The sequence below is a fragment of the Phasianus colchicus genome, chromosome 2 (assembly GCF_987193195.1).
Source record: "Phasianus colchicus chromosome 2, bPhaCol1.hap1.1, whole genome shotgun sequence".
NCBI classification, from domain to species: Eukaryota; Metazoa; Chordata; class Aves; order Galliformes; family Phasianidae; genus Phasianus; species Phasianus colchicus.
This window is the reverse complement of record NC_143437.1, coordinates 3,201,647-3,221,205: the sequence shown is the minus strand read 5'-3', so window position 1 is coordinate 3,221,205 and position 19,559 is coordinate 3,201,647. Positions and strand designations below refer to the sequence as shown.

Below are 19,559 nucleotides of genomic sequence, written 5' to 3'. Positions count from 1 at the left end.
TGTAAAAGTGAGCAAAATTGAAAAATGTGTAAATAAGGGTGCTGCTACTTTGTTCTGAAGGGGAAGAAGGCCAGTTGCTTAGGCTGATGGATGCTCTCGGCAGGGTTAAACTGTCTTCAACTTGCTTATGAACCATTTTTATGAAATTAATAGCAGATTGTAGTGGGAGGAAGGATGGAGAGCTGTGCTGTCTTTGTGAAAGAAAATCTGCCCAGTGATAAGGCTGTAGTTCCTACAGAGCTTCCAAAACATCCCTAGCTCTTGCTGATGCAGAACCTATTTTCTGTCCTTGGATATTTAAAAGCAAAGTATGGGTGGGGGTCGTTTTGTCTCAGTTAAAATATGTGTGGGTCTTGCCTGAGCCCCATTCTGTCTGCTCTGAGCTGGTGAGCCTTTAAAAAGTCTTGGTGGGGTGAGGGGCTCTGCAAACCCTGTGTAGGGACACAGCTGCTGTAAGTGGCACCACTCGGGTTGATGAAAGGGAAGAGCTGACAGTTGTGCCTTGGGCTCGGAGCATCACAGGCCCAATTCATTCTGATAGGAGCTGTTGGTATCTAACGCCTGTGAAAATGAAGCTCCCAGTGTTATGCTGCAGGTGAGAGAGTTGCTCTGGTTTTGAGCCTCGCTACTGTCTGCTTCCCTTCTAATGAGGCACATGGAGAATTACAGGAACTGTTGCTTGGGGGGGATAAAAGCGTTGCTTTGATATTTTCTGCTCCTTGTGTTGATGAATGATGATGAGAATGATTTTTTTAACCCATCAGATGAAACGGCTGATTTAATGGCTGTTCCAGCTTTTGTGCTCTACGTGCAGCAGCTGTGTGGTTACTGCTCTCCATCTCCACGTTCTGGGTTGGAAAATCCCCAGAAATGTGAGAGTGATTTTGAGTTCTATTTACTTATTATTATTATTTTGTACAGAACGTATGAAAATTTTGAATGGTATGAAGTTTTAATGGATGTGAAATCCTCATAAATACCCAGCACAGCTCTCTTGTGTCTGCAATTCATGGGTCGTTCAGCCACGGCAAAGTCAAGCAAGCACAAATCTCCTTGATGCTGGACTGCACCATCTGTCTAATCTATGTGTGTCAGAGATGGCTTGTTTGGGTTTTTTCTTCTACAGCCTGTTCTGGAGAGATTGCATTGCAATCCCTAGTCAATGAGTATTTTCCTCTTGATGTTTGTAACTTAGATAACAAACACGTTTTTCTTGTTAGTTTAGTAAGGTGCGTTTGGTAAACAAGAATGTGGTAGTTGGTACAAACCTCTCTGTGGTCATGGTTAACCAGGGTGCTTGTGCAGCTCCTGCACCTTTCCAGCAGTTGCTGAGGATGATGTTAATGTGGAATAGCTGAATGGAGGAGTGGCACTGCCAGCTCTCGTGGGGCAGTGAGCATCAGATGTACAGTGTAGGTTTGTCTGTGGCCTCAGGCTTGTTTCTGTTGATCTGCTGCTAACCTGAGAAGGTTCTGTTCTGCTCATCCAGAACTCGCCCTTGGTTGCTGGAATGTAGGAAATGAGCATTTGAATGGATTAGCTGTTTTGTTTCTGTTTCCTTTTAGCAGTTTGTGTGAGCTGCCCCTTCTAAATGCCGGAGGAGTGCAAGTATCACAGTATGACAGAAATAAATCCCGACTTTTGCAGGTAACCTTTTCTTCTGACGTCTTTCCAAGAGCAAAACGATGCAGTGACACAAGTCCTTATGGATCACAGAGGATGCGAATGTGGCTGCTGCTCTACTGACAGCTCCTGCTGGGGGACAGGGAGCTCCAAACCATGCAAGGCCATCTCCATGCGCAGCGAGAGCTCACATGTGGCTGCAGGAGTCCCATGCGGGAGGCTCGGGGTGGGCTGGTTGTGCATCAGCAGGCTGTGGCTGGCAGGGTGCAATGCTGCCAACTTGTGTCAGGCTCTGCACACCCAGGTCAGTGTGTGCCAGCTCACTCCTGCGTCCTGTCGGCCTGAGTTTTCTCTCTGGGGCTGCTATTAAAGACAGCAGAGGCACAGTCTGTGTTCATCATTACCCTCTCAAGAACACCAGATTACGGAGTTTTTCCTGAGATGCCTGTTTGTCCTTGGCTTCCTTTTCCAATCTAAAAACGCTACGTTTTTATGTATTCAGTTCCATTACTGCAGTCTACCTCTCACCTCCTCCTCCTAGCGCTGATGGGAAGGTTTTTTTTTTTTTCCCATTTATTTATTTATTTTTAATCTTTGCTTGCATATGCTTTATGCAGAGAGATTCCTGCTCTCCAGACAGCTGAGCCTGGTGCACGATGCCGTGCTGGAGGGAGAGCAAACCGTCGTCGTTCAGCATTAAAATGGCTGAATCACTGCATGGTGAGGCACTGTGTTAAGATGGAGTCAAGCAAGCAGATCGCTCCAGAAATGAGGGGGCAATTTTGCTGTTGCCGTTGAAGCTCTAAAACCTCTTTCTGTACGTTGCGTTGACATCGATGCTGTCATGAATAAGAGTGTTTTATATAAAATTCCACTTCAAAGCTTCATTTTGTCCTGCCTGTGATATCAGGCGCTGTGCAAATGGAAAGTAATCAGCAGGATCCTTAGGGAAAAACAGGGTGAAGTAATGCTCGAAGGTCTGCTTTCACCCCTCAGTGTTTCACAGTGCATATTTTTTAATGGGGAGTGTAATAATAATAAAAAAGCTAGCATGGTGTAATCCTGAGGCTTATATGAAAGCTTCTTATCAGTGCATCATGCAATTCAAAACACTCCGTTCATATGTTCCTTTTTGAGACCTGTGCCAATCCAGACGTTTTCTGCTTTTATTATTCCGAATTAGGGTGCTTTAATTACTAGTGACCTGATTTGAATATGGACTTGGCTGATTTCATTTCAAGCATTGATTGCAGTGCACTGGATGGGTCACGTTTGCATTCTGTGCCTCTCACAGCTGCTCTCCTCACTCCAATCTGAGACAGCACATCTCTCTTCTCCACGATGCTCGGGGAAGGAGCCTTCATGTGTGTGTGCTGGGAGGGGAGGGCTTTGCCCATTTTCGTGTCCAGAGTGCATGAGTGCATCCCATTGAGACTGCAGTGAGAAGGGCAGCCCAGGACCAGGCACAACCCACCGGGCCTCTGGAAGCCTTACAGCAGTGTTGCACCCCGCTAATGAGCCGTTACGCTGCATTTTTTGTAATGAGGAGAGCTGGGCTTCTTCCAAGTGCATGCAAGCTACAATTGTAACAGGAAAACACAGCTGGCTGGGGAGCAGGGAGAGCCAGAACATTTGATCGTGAGTAATTGTTCCGTTCGAAAGATGTCAAATGACAGTGGATGTCATTTGGAACGACTGACAGGGTGACTCTGTACCATGTTGGAATTTCTTCCAGTGGCAGCAGCAGAACTGGTCCTGATGCCTTTTTGGCCATAGAGCCGGCAGCAGTTCGGAAATCCTTCGCAAATGACCTTTCCTGGGTTTTGTTGTTTTTTTCTTCTCTGTCCCTTTATTTGGTAAAGCTTTGAAATGGTGTTTTTGCCCTGTGAAAGTGGAACGAAGCTCAGGATTTCCCTGGAGAAATAATGCTTTTAGAGCCTGAAAAGACCACGGAGGGAACATTCTCCTCTCAAGGCTTGTTTTTCCACCCAAGATGGCTTCTAGAGTGATGTGCAGGAGAAGGGAAAAGCAAGAGGAGAGCTGGAGAGCTGCCAGGCCTTTAAAAAGACACTGCAGTAAACAGCAGTTAGGTAGAAAATGATCAGGATGAGCACTTTGTGACTTGCTGTGTGTTTTTTTTGGTTGGTTGGGTGTTGTTTTTTGGTGGTTTGGTTTTGGTTTTTTTTTTTTTGACTGCAAATCTGCAGGTGTAAATCTTCGGTATTTGGGAATCCTGGCTTTTACTTTTAAAATAGAAATAAGGTTGCAGGCAGTACCATTTATCTGCAAGCTTTCCTTCATAGCCGTGTCACCCTGTCGTACTTAAAAGGCCCAGAATGAAAAACACATGCCTTTGTTATTTTTTAAAGAATTACTGAGCCCGGCTCAGTGCTGCACTTCTGCAAGACAATTCATGAAAATGCATTTGTAGTGTCAACCTCTATGCAATGTCTTGTGTGACAAAGAGTTACTGGCTGGCTCTTTTACACTCGGATGTGATTTCTCATTGTGCAGTGAGCTGTGATCTGGAATCATTTGCTGTCAGACTCTTCCTTCTGCCTCGTAGCTGGCCAGGTTCTACATCTGCCTGCTGATGCCTTTGGGGTTTAGCACTTCAGGATATCTCCTTTGGGTATTATCCTTTCTCAAGAGTTAACATTTAGTACACGTTGACATTATTTATGTTTCTCACTTTCATCCCCAAAAAATCATTTCGTGATTGTCAAGTCCTAGGTAGGTCTGAAGCAAGGAGAACTGTTGTGTGGTTTCTTCTTCAGCCACTCACATCCATCTGAGAAGGCAGCATGGGGCAGAAGCTCTTATGGCTGAGCAAGCAGCACACCTCACAGCCTGGTTACATGTGAACTTTGCTAACACTGATCATCTTAGATCTTTTGTCAGTATCCAGGGTGAGTGATAGAAAGCGAGGTTCAGGTCTCTTTCAGTACCTTCTACCTCTATGGGAGTTGGGTCATACGCTTCCATAACTCAAGACAACCAAATGCATTGATTTCTACTAAAGCACAGAGAAAAGGAGGAAGGTTTCCAGTGCAAGCCCTGAATGCAGGGAAAGTGAATAAAGAAACTGGCTCTATGGTGGAGCTGGGTACTACTGGCTATAGTGACCATGCTGTAAAATGGTTGTCCTTGGAGGCAGTTGGTCGTGTTCAAATCTGATGTTAACAAATATGCACACAGACACAAGGACAACAAAAACATCCAACCAACCACCACTGATAAATTCAATGTCATTCTGCTTTGGCAGAATGTTCCCATGTTGGGATTCAGAGCGGGTTCTGGGGGCTCTGTGCTGAGGGAAGCAGCACTGTTTCTCCACAATTTAGGAAGGCAACAGAAGATTGCACTGCTTGCACACTTGAGAAGGAATCAAGCAGAACTGAACTGGCTGAGGATTGGAGGCCATTGGTCCACCTGGTGGAAAGAGCAGAAAGCAGCTTACTGAAAAGTATTCAAGGAATGGAGTCAGTGTGTAGTGGAAGTGTTTCCTCACTTCATTTATTTATGAAGAAAGAAGGCAGAATGGTGGTCGTTTTCTGAAGTGACAAATGTTGGCTTGCCCTTCATGGCAGAGCAATTCCTGATGTGGAATGGAGGAGGTTTTCTGGATTTCTTGTCATTTTTGAACCTTTCTTTTTGACATCTAGATTCTTGGGGGTAGAAAATTGGACAGACAGCCAGTCTTCTTGGTCTCTTCTCCACAAGTAACGTAGAGATGGGTGGCAGTACGTGGCACTGGGACATCAGTCAGCAGCCAGTTGGTGAACAGGGACAAACCCTTGAGTCTTTCTGTCTGTATAAAGAGAGTTTTTAAAGTCTTTTTAACCAATAGCACAGTTGCAACTGATGGAGTATTTCAGAACTGTAGGGAGAAGCAGGAAAAAGTGTATTTTCTATGGACTTTTTTTTCCAGCCCTTCAAATTTACTGGGTGTCCATTTTTTTTTTTTTCTGGAGGGAACCAAGAATCTGAATTTTTAATGAGGCCACAGCCTTCATGCGGTCTGAGATGTGTTGTAAGGCACATCATTGTAAAGGGTGAACTCGTTTCAGGAAGAGCTCATCAGTGGCCATGGGAAAGGTGAAGGGAAACATCACGTTATCAGACTATGCCAGCACGTGCTTCAGGCATGGAGGAGCAGGGCTGGGTGCTTCTTACTGGGCAGGACTGGGGCAGAAACATCAACCTCTGCATCTGCTGCTGTGCAGGCAATCAGCCTTCGTTTGTGATTTATCCTCCTTTGTAAATTGGTGAAAAGCAGCCAAATGAATGGAGCACGTTACGCCGTTTTATGCTGATGGAAAGGCAGCGCTCATGATGTGGATTGAAATGGCAAAACCATTACGTGTCAGTTATGGAAATGCCAGTGATTTTCTTGTGTTCTTACTTTTGTGTTATTTACTGTTGGCTGCAGTGCTTTGCACCTTCCAAATGCTTTATGGAATACATTTAATGAAGCGAGGTTCAGCAATCTGGCTGGGATTGGGCTCCTGCTGCTTAACCTGAGCAGTGGCCTTTGCATCTGTACGTCCTGGAGAAGCAGCAGTCCCCAGGGATGTGGAGCAGATGTTGGTTGCCAGTAAATGGGGAAAAAATGGTGATAACAACGTGGCATTTTATTTAGCACAGCGAGCTTGGGATGATGAGCTATTTTATCATGAATTCTAAATGCTGGAGGTTTAGGGTAACGCATCAGGCTGAGTTTTTGAGAAATTAGGTAAGAATGAGGTAGTCTGATTGTGTTAGTTGCCAGATAGTGAAAGCAGCAACCAAAATCTTCTTTAAAAACGAAGCAACTCTAAAGTGGGTGCTGAAAAGCGAAGAGATTGTTAACAAGAGGAGGCAAATGGAGTTGAGAAGTTATCGGTTTTTGCACAAGGAATGCTAGAATATTCTTCAGGGGTAGGACACATAGTTACGATATTAAAAACTCAGAATGCAAACAGGTGATGGAAGCAATATGTAAGACACTGCCTGGTGGGTAGAGCTTGTGAGGCTTTAACATCTGTACCCAATTATTTAACTCCTCTGGATTTTTTTTTTTTTTTTTTTTTTTTTTTGCTGCAGCACACATTTCTCACTCTGAACTAATAGTACATAATAATAAAACCTTGGGCGTTTGCCAGCACAAACAGGGCTCTGGCTAACTTCTGGAGTGTTGGTGGAAGTAGAGAAGCAATGCAGCTGTTGGGTTGGGTATGTGCCAGCTGAGGATCTATTTCCCAGACAAAAAAAAAACCCAAAAAACAAAAACCAACCCTCAGATCCGAGTGAAGTAACAATCAGATATGTTGCCTGTTGTTGCTTCGTGCTGCTTTTCCTTCAGCATCTGCGGCTGCTCCGTGTTGTGAGCCGGGGGTTTGTAAACAGGCACGGTGCTTTGCGCGTGGTAACTGCTTGAAAGTGAGTTAATTGCAGAAGAAATACAATGTTTTTCGCCTTTGATATTTCCTGAGTACTTCAGGAGATGGGGGTTAGTGTGAGAGTACTGTGTAGCATGGCGTTGTTTCCCTGTGAGGTCAGCGGGAGGGACCACAAAGCTCTCCAACCCAACGCTGTTATTTTTTCTTTTTTTTCTTTTGTTGCAAAGCGTTTTCCATTCCCTAGGTGCACAAAGCCAGCAAAACCTCGGTGTGCACATGATGCCGTGCTTGCGGTGCCAGAAGCCTTTATAACAAAGCCCCAGGAACAATGGTTAGATATTTTGAAACTGCAAAACGTCGCTGTTGTGCTGCGTGTGCCGGCTCTCCTTAGGGTGTTCGGAGCTCCACAGTGGCCCCAAGAGGTGTGCTTCTGGTTCCAGGCACCTGTCAGAGCCCTGCTTTTGGTCTGCTGCTTTTTACAGTTATTTATTACGCTTCCACAGCATCACAGAATCATTAAGGTTGGAAAAGACCTACAAGATCATCCAGTCAAACCATCCACCTATCACCAATGGTTCTCACTAAACCATATCCCTCAACACAACATCCAAACGTTCCTTGAATACCTCCAGGGTCAGTGACTCCACCACCTCCCTGGGCAGCCCATTTCCTTGCACTGTCTGTAAGTAGTGGTACTGCCTTGAGCAGCAGACGCAGTGTAGGTTTTACAGGACTGCCAGTCCTTTGCACGGGGCTCCCAGTGCACAAGTGTGCAAAGCAGGGCTTTGTCAGCCACCTGTCACCAGCAACCTGGAAGGAGTCATTGCTGTGTCGTAGAAAATGATAAATGTCTCTGTCTGACATGGAACAACACATAGGGACCGGCTGTGCCCTCCTCAAAAAGGCAAACAAAACAAAACCCTTATCTGAAGCTGAAACATCAAAGAACCAAAATAACGACACCAGCTATTTAAGATATAACTTTTCTGGGCCATTACTCCACATCCATCATTTTATTTCCCAGGGTTTTAAATTCTGGCCTGCGTGCTTTTTCCTCCCAGGATACATCTCAAATTGTTTGGTCACAAATGCCCCGAATAACAAATTGACTTAATTTAGATGGCATTAAGGCTCTTTAACCCATTTCAAAGGGCAGGGATGCACTGGAGACCTCCAGGCATGCATTTCAATTAAGGCAATAAGGATATATATTTCTTTTCCTTGCCTGAAAACGCCTGACAATTTTATCTATGCATCAGATGAAAGTTGAAGGGGAAAGGTTTCTGTTAGTCTTGTCGGGAGTTGGCCAGAAAAATGTGAAGAATGTAGAAAGGAATTAACAGCTGGTGTCCATTTAAAACTTCAGAGAGGGCAAACAGAGGCAGAACACTTGGCTTTACCTGCCATCTTCCTCTGGTTTGTGCCCGTGTGCTCCTCGAAGGTCAGTCGAGAAGTGAAGTGTGCTGTGTGCATGTGGTGGCCTTAATTCTTCTGCCCAGGGGTGAAAGAAGAAGTGAGATGCTTTGTTTCTCCCCTCTGGGAACCAGCACTCGAGCCACGTGTGGTTAACTCCAATGAGAAATATTGTTCGCCTGGGAGGGAGCTGTGCCTTCCACTATATAACCTGGTGCTTGACTTGTGGGGGTACTGACGTTTTTCCTTTTTACTGGAGAAGGATCATTCAGCAAGTAGCTGTCAGCAGCGTTTCTGATTTTGCATCGTCAAAATCATACATGTGCACAGAGGACCTCGACTCAAAGTTGGGGGGAGATGACTGCAGAGCTTTGAAATGAAGCTCAGTGCTGCGACAGCTGCAGGCTCTGGGCTCTGTGCACAGCAGCATGCTGCTGGTGAGGAGATACAGTCAGCCTGGCCTGCTCCCTCTGTGGCAAAACCCGAGGGCACCTGTCATCCCAGGGCTGTGCTGGAGAAAACTCTGTTCTTCCGAACACTGACTGGTTTGGTCTTACAGAAGTGTTGGCTGTTGTGCTGTCTGAGTGTTACTGAGTGCTGTCTGTTGTAATCTCACCCACAGAAAAATCGTCCCATTTCCTCAGTAATTCTGGATTTACTTTCGCTAGAAAATGAGAAGCTGTGACCCACGTGTTCCCTGTAAAGGCTCCAGCGCTGCGCTGGCCCTGGCCAGTGAGAGGCAAAGCTTTGTGTGACCTTGACTGTGACTTGGGTTTCAACATCTGAAGGAAATGCTCCTTCTGGAGCTGCCTTTGAGCCTCCTCTGGGACCACCACGCTGCCTGAAACTGGATTCTTTACTAGGCCAGTCCTTCATCCGGACCCTGGGGTGATGAACAAAGCTTCATCTCTGGTTAAAGCAGAGCCAGCAGAACTTGGGAGGCCATGGGAGCGGGACCAAGTGCCAGGAGGTGGCCAGGCAGAAGTCACCATGGGACAGCACCAGCTGCACCGTGATGATGCCAAGTCTCCTCTTGATAAGACTCAGGGTATTGGAGTTGTCCTTTCATGAGCTGCTGCTGGAGCTGAAACCAGCTCTTATTCCAACTGCATTGCATGTTGTTGCCCTATGAAAAGCATTAGCAAATCTTCCCTGTTTCAGAATCTGTTTTTTGTTGTTGCTGTTTGTTTGTCTGGTTTCTGCTAATTCAAAACCTGCTTACTGTGGAGCAGGTTATTTCTTCCAGGCTGGCCCTTTAAATTGCTTCCATGCTCTCCCTGCCCGGCTGTGAAATATCTCAAATAAACAAAGCCCAGAACAAAAGCCCACACAACAAAACATCCTCTTCTCCCTGGGCGTCTCCTTGGGTGCGGTTTCCCAGCGCTGCTCTGCAGTTGGGAGACAGAGCCAGAAGAGCTCCATCTCATTCTTCCTGTCCTGGAAGCTGTCAGCAGCAGTCCCCTGCCCAGCCTCTCCTGGGAAGCAGGAGGCAGTTTGGATTTCTCCCCCCTGGCTGAGAGCAATGGAGCCTTTCCCTGCCCTAAGATGAATGGCTCCAACCCAGGGGGTTTGTCTGGGTATACAACAGCATATCCTGAGCTTGCTGCCCATTTTTGTCCTTCCCTTTATGTGTTCAGCCTCCTGTGGCCAGGTGGGTGTCACATCCTCCCTGGGGGACGCAAGCAGGCAGCGATCCCAGGATTCCTACACATCTGTGGGCTGAACGTACGATGCTTGTGCTGAGCTGTGTGTTATGCCCTGCTGCTCCCTGGACGTACATCCAAATCTAGAGCATCATAGTCTAGTGCTAATTTTTGGTTTTTTTCTCCAGCTTGATGGAGTCATTATACCCCATATATTCTCATTTTATTCTTGTTCCTGAGACATGTCTCAGTGCTTAAAGTGCTACTTTGATCAAAAAACACAGTTTTTTGATGTTCCCCTTTTTTGTTCCACGCATCTTAGCTACAGAATGTTCCAGTAGCTGGGCAGCAGCACTGGAAAATCACATTTTACCTTCTCTGTACAGGCACTCCTTGGTCTGCGCTCCTGACCTGCAGCCACCAAATCAGCTATGCACATTTATTAACTGTCAAAGAAGTTGGAAGATATATCAGTAACAGAGTTAGGATGGGTGGGGTGGAGAACTGGAGAGGAAGAATAGAAGTGCGAGAGAGCCAGCAGTTGGCAGGCTGAATCCTCAGGGCTGTTTACTTGGCAGCCCTCCCCCTGTAAGGAGGTCAGAGCCATCTCAGGTTGCAGAAAGAGGAATTTGCTCACGGATGTCATCGCGCTGATTGCTGCAGCCAGCTTCTGGTTAGCTCTTGCGTTCACACATTCCGAAGGTAGGCTTGGTTGTCCTCTCATTGCAGACTTCTCTTATTAGCAATGAATGTAATTCCTAGGCATTGCTTCTATATCGCACCCTATTGGTAGGAGCAAGAGGTGAGGCAGAAACTTCCAATTCTGGCTTTATGTTTAGGTCACATTGAACATCATCTCCAATCCTTCTCCCCTGCTTAGAAACTTGACTGTTGCTCTCTTTATTTAGGTTAATATAACAGGTACAAAGTTATAACTGCTGGACACAGATATTCAATCACCATTATTTGAATGATCAAGTGACCTGGCTTTATGTTTTTCCCTAAGACTGTTTTCCTTTAGATTACAGGCTATCCAGACCCTTGAACGGTGCTGTTGCCATGATGCTCACCAGCAGCCTGGGTGGCTGGATACCACCTGGCACTGCCACTTTGCTGGAGCACTGGATCTGGAGAGCAGTCAAAACAAACAGTGATGTAGCTGAGGGCATTCAGGTTGTCTGGAGCTGCCTGCCAAGTTAGGGTCATGGCTGGGGTCAAAATGTGAAGGTTTATCCCCCTGTTCTCCATTCACAGACGGTGATGCCTTCATCCAAAGAAGAACCACAAGTCTGACAGGCGTCAGGAAGTGAGAGCGTCAACTTTTGTGTGTGGGCTTTTTAATTTTATTTTATTTTTTCTGACACAAAAGTGTCTTCCAAAGGTCAGGGCTCTGTTTCTTGTAAGCTCTGAGTCATAGGAGGGTAGAGACCAGAAAATGGGAGACTCCTTTTTGAGGGCAAGAGTTTTTTCAGTGGAACTCTAGTCTGGACAAACATTTGAAAAATACTAAACAGAACTCTGTTCAGTTCCAGCGAAGAAAAAGGTAAATATCACCGTAGCCAGTTGCCCTATACGTTCACATTCTTTTGGTGAAGGTCAACCCACAGATAGCTCTAGAACATGCTAAATATTGTCCTTTAAAGTCTGTGACTTTGTAGCTTAGCAAGTAGAAGGAAGTTTCTTTGGAAGCTTCTTAACAGTGTTGCAACATGTCAGCTTTTATTTCTGCCAAATGGTGAGGCAAGACGTTCTGGGCACCCTCCACCAGATTTAAGGTCCAGCAGAGTCATACATAAATACTTTCTATTGTGTTCTTCAGAGATGCTTGAAAAATGCACCTTTGCTCTGCTTCATGATGAGGATGAGGGTCCTTGATGATGAGGAGGATGGAGAAGGGCTAAATGCAGAGGCTTTTAACAAAATCACGAGGCTGTTCAAAATCTGAATGCTCCTTTGAAATAAGGTCCCATCTCTGTGCCATGTCTCTGTAGGGATCCATTCATAAATATGGAGACAACAGATTTCAGAGTATATTTTTGCTTTCTTGTCCCATCCATTGTCACAGTGAAACAACTGAATTATGCTTAAGCTGAAGTGTGTATCAGAATAAACATCTTGACGGTTAGATTCTATGTAGTAAAGGGCTTTCTTGCAATTCCAGAATGGACTGAGCTGAGCTGGAGCCTTTCTGACTTCAGCCTCCATTGATTTAGTCTAGTTGACTGCATTCTCCTTACAAACACGAGCATGGTATATATAATGAATGTGTCATTAATCCAGGCTGCTCCCTTTAACGCTGTTAACTGACTGCCATCAGTAGGCTTAACTGTGAGCTGTAGCAGTGGCAGCTGCTGGCCTGCTGACAATCATGTGGGTATGCCAGCTGAGAGCTACCAGTAACCAGTAACCCCACAGGTCAGTGCCCACAGGTGCACAAACACATGCTGTGCTTGTGCTGCACAGCCTTCACAACTCCGAGGACACCACTCCAGTCACCGTACAGAATACAGTCCCTATTTCTGCTATTTTTGTTCACTTCTCAGTTTCAGAGGGACCAGCTGTATCTGTTTTTGGTCTGTCAGCCACCAGAGCACGTCTACAGAGTTAGGCTAACTAATTCAGCAGATTTGTTTAAAATGTGTAAGCTCAACTTGGATTTTATTTCATAGGAGTATTTTCATTGAGCCTAGGTTTTTTAAAAGATACCTTTTGAGTGTATGGTGTCTGGCCAGCTTATCTTACACAGCAATACACCATTGTCTCAAAACAGAGGTGAGAAGCTACTGCCTGCGATAGCCAAGATGACCAACAATAGGTGCAGGAATGAAGGAGTGGGAGAAACTGTAGTGAGCTGATCCCCCAGGATTCTTTTCCAGCTAAGTCATTTGCATGGAAGAAGGATGCTCCCAGATATTTGATAACAGGCTGCTTTTAACCCGCTTGGGAAACATTCTGAAGATGCTGAAAGTGATTTTTAAAGAAGGAGGTGTTGGTTTAGGATTGCGCAGGTTGAAATCTGGGGATTTCTTTTTTGACTTCATTACAAGCAGACAGTAGGATGGCAGTTTTAGAAAGTGCCCCGCTGATATTTTTTGTAAGTCAGAGTTTGGGATGTTGAGTTGCGTTCCTTTTGGCCACGCTGTGTGTTAAGTTGGTTTCTCAGATGGAGTGATGGTATGTGTAACCCTTAGGCATCACCTGAGCAGCCATTGGCAAGCCCTAGCTAAACTCCATACCCTGTTACAGAATGACTCAGTGGCATTTGGCTATGGCTTGATTCGTAGTGGCAGTGTTCAAGGACAACAGTAAGTCCATGAAAGAAGGGCGGAGCACTCTGAGTTTTGCTAGAAAACTGACTAATGATGACATTAAAGGCATTCTTTAAGCCTTGGAGTAGCGTTCACATTACATGGAGTTTTATTGACACAATCCTGATAGAATTTATGTACCTCTGTGTCTAACTCGATGCAAACCACTGTCCTGTGCATGCATCTCTGTACATTTTCCTTTCAGCAGAGGTGAAAGATGGCTGGCTACAAGTGTGCTGGTTATCAGAACCCTCCCTGCTGCCCGCCCCCAGCAGCCTGACAAGCTGCTCTACTTCTGCATTCCTCAGGTGATGAGGGGAAGAGGAAGGGCAGGCCCAAAAGGGATTTGGTTCTCACCCCACCCTTAAGTGCTGTGTGTGGTAATGCTCTCTATGGCCTGATTTTGCACTCCTCTTTACTAACTGCTTGCAAAAATCAGTTGCTCTCTACCTGAAAGGCCTCAGTTTTCTATCAATTAGTATATTCTAGAGTCTTCAGGAAAAACTGTTGAAATCCAGGTTTGCTGGCTAGTGGATAAGGAACTGGGTGAAGTTGTGTAGCCTTGAATGTGGAGAGAATCAGACTAGAAAATTGCAGTGGTTCATGCCTGAATTGAAAGTTTTCAAATACACATTTGGTTTTGGTCTGTCAAATAAGTTTTGTTCCATGCTGGGCTGAGAGTGCTACATTTCCTGAAGCATTTGACATCTTTGTTCTGTGTGCTATACGTATCGGTCACAGGTGTCACTGAAAACAATGGGGCATCTGGTACACAGTGAACTGTAGTTTTGTTTACAGGAGCAGTGTGAACACCTCTTGAAGTGATTTTGATGCTTAAGTGATGAGTCCCAGTCTCCCAGCTAGAATGTTGCATCCTGGGGACTTCAGAGGAAAACTGAGAGCTTGCAAAACTCCGAGCTCCCATCTGCCAGCTTTCAGATGACGGGTTATTTGAGATGTGGGAAGTAGACCTCACAGTGTGAAGGACAGGCTGCGTGATTTTAATGACCTTTTCCCACTTTTCCAACCTGCATTGGCAGCAGAGTCTTCAGTCTTGCTTTGTTTGTGCATTCCTGAAGTGTCTGTGCCCTACACACTGATTGTGGCATTTGACTCCCCAGTAGCACAGCCTGTCCACCCTTTTCCTGTGACCTTTCAAGGGACTTTCAGCTCTCAGCCCCCGCATCCCAGAGCACGCGGGGCCAGAGGAGTCTGCACCAGTGAGAGGGTTGACTCGTAGCAAACAGGAAGGCAGAGACATAATTCGTAAAGTGCTTTTGGGCCGGAAAATGCAGAAACACTGTGATTCTGTCTGTGAAAAAAAAAAAAAAAAAAAAAAAGATGAGATCAGGATCCAGACCTTGCATGTGAGAGAGGATGCTGTAGGTCAGGGGAATTAAAGCCTTACCATAGTAGTGCCTTTATTGTTTTACAGCTGGATTAGCAGTTGAAACAAGAAGCCCAAATGTCAGCAGTTGTGTTGTTAAACCACACGGTGAGGATGAGGTCTCTCTCCCTTGTGTACTGCAGCTCACGTAACACCAAGCAGTTGTCTCAGGGCTGAGCGTGAGGACAGGATGGGAGTCAGCTCCTTCAGGTGTCAGGTTAAGGAACGAGTGGAATGGAAGCATGTGCTTTCCAGTCTTTCTGAAGTTTACATTAAAAACCCTTCCAGTTCCATTGTTTGGTAAAGTTCTGATTTCTATTTTTTTTAATACTTGCAGGATTTGCGTTGTGAGGGCGTTTGGACTTGTATGTAATTTTGCACTCAAATAGGAGCTTCTCCTAATGTGTCCCTATTGACTTGACTAGTCCAGTTCTGTGGAAGTTAGTAATCTCACCCTGATGAGGAGACAAGATGTATCTGGATTCTGGAAACTTGGAAGGATTTCCAGATCTTCTAGTTCAAATATGAGATTCAAAATGACACGTTAGAAATATTTGCTGTCTATTGAGCTGCTGTTAGGAGAAAGCTGAATATTACTCAGAATGAACATGAAGTCTAGTTACTTCTTAACTAGATTTTCTTCCTTTTTATAATAATAATAATAGGTAGTCCAAGTGAATTTGTTGCTTAAGAGCTGGATTAATTGCCCTGGTGTGAGTCACCAGCAGGAGAAAAGCAGTACAGGCTGAGGCTGGAAGCATCTGGAGGTGGAAGACCTGTAAAAGGGGTAATCAAATTAATTTCTGTGCTTGTCCAGCCTTAGTTTTCAAAAAGTCCTACCAGAAAGGAGGCAGCTGGTGATCTTGGTGTCTTCACATACCTGGTTTATAGGAAATGAGGATAAACCACTGTCATTTTTTACAGCAGTTGCTCTCGTAGCCCCACGCAGCCTAGTAACCTCAAGATGCAAGTGCCCGTGTCCCCTTTTCAGCCCTTTCAGCCATTCAGTCGCATGCAGTTTTGTCTTAACTGTCAGGGAAACTGCAATAGGTTGAACTGTGAGTTAGCCAAGGGATACACTACTTACATAAGTAATGAGACCATTTGGGATCGCTGTTCAAAATACATTTTGTGTAATCATAACATCATAAAACCTCCTGACAATCTGTGAGGTAGTAAGGGTAACGTGAAACTAACAGCAGCTTAGAACATTCAACAGGAGAATAGTAACTCTTGGAGGAATAATGTTTACTTTAAAGATAAATGCAACTATTAAGAAGTAATTCCAGATGTGTGGTTATGGCAGAATCTTAGTGATTAGTCTTAGCCCATATAGTGGATTACATTTTTGCATTTGAAAGTAGCCAATGAATTTTTTAAAAATGAATTCATTCTTCAGATGGTCTGAATAAAACTATTTGTTTTCTATTATCTGAGAAACAAACAGAGCAGAATCTACTTTATTTATGAAAGTAAATAAAGAAGGTCTGACCCTTGGCTATTATCTTTGAAAACTATCTGAGAAAAAGCTTTTCTGGTAGCTGGTTCTTTCTTGAAGTCATTTATTCTTTTTTGAAGATAACGCCAAGCCCTGCACTTCCAAATTATGCAATCTATTTTAAAGAATGCTTTGAAATGAAATGGTTTCATCTCTGTACTCTCATAAGATCATCTGGTATTGTGTCAACTCAGCAGAAGGCAACAGTGTGTTACAGTTCAACAGTGAAGACAGAAGACTTCAGTTACAAAATCTTTTTGCATCATGACAGGTCTGTGCCGAGTGCTTTGGGGGCTGGAGTAATTGCATGCTCCTTATTAGTTCACCTATCCCTGTAATTGCCTGCTAACATTTCCGAGGCCTTGGTGCATACAGTGTAGGTTTAGGAGGACATGGACTAGGTGAGAAATCCCAGTGCATATTTTCTGCTTTCATGCCCCGTGTAGAGGCTGTTTAGAGTGTCTGCCTGAATTGTAATGAAGTTGGGACCAGCCATTTCTGGAATGTCTAGTCACCAGTCTGCTTGTTGTCTTCGTATTCTGAGGGTGGGTTTGTTTGGAGTCTTCCCTATTAAGACTGCTCAGGATATTGGCAGCTGAAAATCATGTTACATTTGGTCTCCATAGAAAACACTGTTCCTTTATTAGGTGGGTATTCCAACTTAAAGCCAGGCTGGGATGTTTAAATTACAGAAGTTGTAAGTAAGCTGGAGTGCAGGCTTTCTTTTGTCCACGTGCTTCCAGCCTGCATATAGCGATTTCCTACAAGGGTGTTAGTAGGCACTTTTCACATGAGTGGAGAGTGCTGCAGTAAGCTAATGGTAAACAATGCAGCCCCTCTTGCTGACTGATCTCTGTTGAGATCATCAGGCAGTGGAAGTGCAACCAAATAAATTTTAGCAGTTCAGTGTGAGTAACATGTCAGGCTTAAAAAACGTATGGATGCATATGAGTAATACATATATATGTTACATGGGCATAACTTTTCACCATATGTCTTTCAAGCGCAGAACTAGTTTTGTGGTGTCAGATCACATATGAGGTTATTAATAGTGAACCTGGCTACATTAAGAACTCCAGAAAAAGGTTTTCCCTGTAGAGCAGCTGCAGACAGTGGCGGTGTTTCCATCTGTCAAATAGGGCCATCCGTAACTTAAAAACAAGACTTGGGATTTCAGCTCAGCCCAACTGCAGGAGTTGCAGTTCAGCAGTGTGGAGGTTTCTGCCAGAACTTGTGTTTGGCTCCTCACGCTGCTTCTTGAGGCACTGGGCCTTGGGCTGGACCACAGCTGCCACAGGACTCCTAAGAGGAACAGTTTTTGCATGAACTGAGGGCTGTGGTGGCACGTTACGTACTTGGCTTTACTTTGGAAGAATGCCTGGTGGTTGGTTTATTTCATTTCGAATTCAGTTGTGGTATCTTCTACTCATCATTGAAGGGCTTTGCTGCAAGGTACTTGTTTTTATTGGTGCGCTGCATGTCGTCTACACCTCCTTGCTGTGGCTGTTTGTTCAGTTGGCACCTGAGAGGAGAGAGCTTGTGTCAGCTAGTGGAAACAGGTATTACTTTTAATGTAACAGCTTTGCAGGGCCAGCACAAAAATGCAAGTTTTCTAACCCTATAGATGTGGGTAACAGGCCCGTTTTGTGCTCAATTTACCATTATTAAGTTGGAAGGTACTCCTAAATGCCATGTGGTCCAATTCCCCTGCACTGAGCAGGGACATCCACAGCTCCATCAGTGCTCAGGGCCCCGTCTGGCCTGGCCTTGCCTTCTGCAGGAATGGGGCATCTCCATCTCTTTGGGCATCCTGTGCCACTGACTTTATTTGTGCCAGTGCCTTATTGTCAAAAACTTCTTCCTTATACCCAGTCTAATTCTCCCCTCTCTTAGTTATAAACCATTTCCCCTTGTCCTGTCACGCAGACCCCTCTGAATAGTCTGTCCCCTTCCTTCTTACAGCCCCTTCGTGTACTGAAGACACTCTCAGGTCTCCTGGGTCCTTCCCTTCTCCATGCCCAGCCCAGCTCTCTCAGCCTGTCAATGGCTTGCAGCATCTCTATTGAACTAGCACCCAGTTTTTAGGGCCACTGCTTTTATTGTTGCGGTTTGAGCTGCTGCTTTTTCAGGGCACATCTCCTCCTCTGTGGAGTGATTATGGATGCAGACGGTTGGAAAGGGGCTGGCGCTACGTAACAGCCTGACTCTGCTCGTTGTTTATAGCGGGGTTACGGCGCGGGTTTAATTGGAATTAACCCTGATTTCTGCCTGCGTGCAGGAATCAATGGGAGGCTTTTGTCCAAGCTGGAGGCTGGATCGGGATCAGCGCGCGAGCGCCTGGTGCTGCCGGCTCTAATCCCGTCCCCTTTCTTCGCTCCATCCCTTTGTTTACGAGCGGCGGCCCGATCCCGTCGGAGCCGTTCAGCCCCACAAAGAGCCCGCTGTGCCGGGAGGTGTCGGGCCGGCAGGGGGCAGCACGTCGCCGCCTCCTCGGGCCGCCGCCCCTGGCTCCGCGCCCGCCTCTGCGGGGCCTCCGCGGCGAGCTCGGGCCGCCGCCACCTGCCGCCGCCGGGCGCGTCGGGGAGGGCGGGGCGGGGCGGGGCGGGGCGGGGGGAAGCGGCGCGGTCCGCCATGGTGATGGCGCTGCGCGGGAAGCGCGAGGCCCGGCTCCGCGCTGAGGCGAAAGGCGCGGCGTTGGCGGAGCTCCGTGCCGTGACCCGCTGTGCGCTCGGCTATTTTAAACATCGCAGGGGCAACGGCGGGAGCGAGAGCAGAAGGAAATAAACAGCTTAGCAGCCATTTATAGCATTCCCTCCTCTTCCCCTGGAGGAGGTGTTAGGCGCTCGTATACCTGCACTGCGGATGAGTACGTGCAGATTGCAGTCAGAAAGGGGAGCCGTGCTGGTCAGAGCCCTGCTTTGTGTGTGACGGGCCGGCTGAGGTCGTGCAGGATTCCCTGGAGCAGACGCACAGTATGCGTGCAAGAAATGCTGCTTCGGGTCTGTGTTATAAAGGCTTCTGCTGGTCAAATGCTTGTGCGGCTACAGTGACCTGAAAGGAGGCTGTGTGAGGTGGGGTCGGCCTCTGCTCCCAGGGAACAGCCATAGGATGAGAGGGGATGGCTGTAAGCTGTGCCAGGGGAGGTTCAGGTTGGATATTAGGAACAATTCCTTCTCCAGAAGTGATTCTGCACTGACACAGCTGCCCAGGGAGTGCTGGGCTCACTGGAGGTGTCCCAGAGCCGCGGGGATGTGGCACTGCGGGACGTGGGCTGGGGGTTGGACTGGATGATCCCAGTGGATTTTT

At 46.2% G+C, this 19,559-nt stretch overlaps 1 protein-coding gene and 1 long non-coding RNA gene across 2 annotated transcripts in view; one reads left to right on the top strand and one right to left on the bottom strand.

Annotated features, from left to right (window-relative positions):
- Positions 1 to 19,559, top strand: part of SPTBN1 (spectrin beta, non-erythrocytic 1) — a 126,356-nt gene that overhangs the window by 13,025 nt on the left and 93,772 nt on the right. The gene's annotated exons all lie outside the window — the stretch shown is intronic.
- On the bottom strand, positions 15,021 to 19,251 carry LOC149918818 (uncharacterized). The gene is made up of 3 exons (XR_016463823.1): positions 19,105 to 19,251; positions 17,609 to 17,775; positions 15,021 to 15,796 (listed from the first exon to the last, which is right to left on the bottom strand). It is a non-coding gene; the product is annotated as an uncharacterized LOC149918818 (long non-coding RNA).